Genomic DNA, 2,218 nt, shown 5'->3' with positions numbered 1-2,218 from the left:
TATAACTTTAAAAATAAAGTAAAAATTAGCCGACGGAGTCTAAAGTAAAGTTGTATATCTCGTTGATAGCTACGGATGGATATAAAGAACGTCAAAAACAGAGCTCGTATGCAAAAGTTATGGATTTTACAAGATAATTAATTTTCAGGTTAACAAGAGAGCGACACGTGTCGCAATCTGGTGCACCCCCTTCCTCCCCACGCCTTGCCAACAGATGCTGACATGTGGCCCCTAGTACAACCAACGTAATTTGTGTACGCCCAACATAATTTGAGTATTCCTAGAGTACCGGGCCTCCTAGCAGCCTATAAATAGAACACGAATTTCACTCTTTTCTTCACACATTCCTTCCAATCTCTTCCAAAACCCTCCCAAGGTCCCAAGACCTTTCTCTAGGACTTCCTAAGTGCTAGTAGCGAAGCTCCGGAGCACCTGAAATCCCCGAGAAATATAGCTTTCGGTTTAGAAGTTCTTTCCGCGTAGAGTCCGGTTTTTCGCTAAACCACATGTAAGTTGAGTTATGCTTACCGTGCTTTAAGTATAACTTATGTTTAAGTTCATTTTCGTTATTATGAACCTATAGAAAATATTTATCAGTGATTCCAACTCATTATATTGATTGATCTACTTACGGGGATGATGTCTAGGCTAGATTTAGTGAGGTGTTTAAAGTGTGATTTCCAAATAGTATACGTTGTATACCAAACGAACCCTACCTCCGATATGATCCTACCTGGTTGTCCTTTATCAGTTATAGATCAATATAATTTGAATTAATAATGAATCTAGACTAATAATTAGTCACAATAAATATTAGACTAAGACTTAGTGATAATGATACTAGGTTACGTCAAAGGAAAAGACAGTTGCTAGAAGCGAAGCGTTGTCCAAATTTCGATTCGTCACTTTAACAAGTGAGTGCATAGTTAGTTTCATCTTACACATAGATATGAAGTATTTAAGATAAATTACATGTTATATGTGCCTTTTATCTGTGTTCCTGATATATATATATATATATATATATATATATATATATATATATATATATATATATATATATATATATGCTATAAATGATTTATACATGTTTTTGCTTGATTTAAATTGTATATGTATTTTATACCTATAAATATATTGGGTAGAGATAGGTAGATGATATAGATGATGAAGGATGGAAGATGAAATAAATGATAAGATGCCTTAACTTTAAAGAGGATTCAGTCATCTAGCAGAGTATAGATGATGACCACAGACTATTCTAGACAATCCACTGGAACGCTGGCAGGCTTGCAACCCGTAGGTGTTTTTGAACTAAGTGTTCACCATATGTACTCTATCCCCCTCATGGTTGCCTTACTGACATATATTTCTGATGAATCCCCTAAGCATTATTGTCTATCCCGAAGATAATCCTTAGTATAGGTCCCTTAAATTAGATGCCTTAGGGTCAGGAAGTGAGGATAACCGAAACAGGTAATCGGGTTGAATGATTTAATGAAAATAAAGAATTTAATTATTGTGGGTTGAAAACCCTATGTGCTCACCAGGCTCCCAAGCCTGACCCACTCAGTTTCTTGTATTACAGGTAATGACACAAGAGCACATGTGTGATGATCAGATGAGAGATTTACGGATTATAGGCCAGTAGAATAATAGATGTTTGTAAGGCCTATGTTATTTCCGTTTATGCTTATGTAATGTATTGAGGATGACATCCCAATGTTTTTAATAGAATTAAAATACATTTCTTCGGAAATGATTTGATAATATCTTTATAATATTTTTGGGAACAAATTCTGCAGTATTATTCTTCAAAAGGATATTCTGATTTTAAATAAAGCATAAACAAATCGGTCATTTTTGGCCGTGAAATTGGGGATGTCATAGTTGGTATCAGAGTATTAATTTAAGCGAACTAGGAATTTGTATGATTTCTAGACTTAAACTTAGAATCCTAAGCGATGATTGTGGGATGAGTGTCTGCTATATTTAGGAATATACTTGAATAGACACGAGCACTAGCTTTGTTAATTCATAAATTGTGGTTTATACTTTTGATTTTCATAAGCTATTAGAATTCTCAGTCTAGGACCGAAAACACCATGGTTTGGTGTTGTTTGGACCGAAATCACATGTGATTTCGGTTAGGCTTAATGTTGTCTTGTTTGGGTTTTGGGTTGGGCCTTTGTTTTTAGGTCTAGGTATATATATTGTT

The sequence above is a fragment of the Lactuca virosa genome, chromosome 3 (assembly GCF_052849685.1).
Source record: "Lactuca virosa cultivar CGN04683 chromosome 3, Lactuca_virosa_CGN04683_v6, whole genome shotgun sequence".
NCBI classification, from domain to species: Eukaryota; Viridiplantae; Streptophyta; class Magnoliopsida; order Asterales; family Asteraceae; genus Lactuca; species Lactuca virosa.
Note: the sequence above shows the minus strand (reverse complement) of the source record.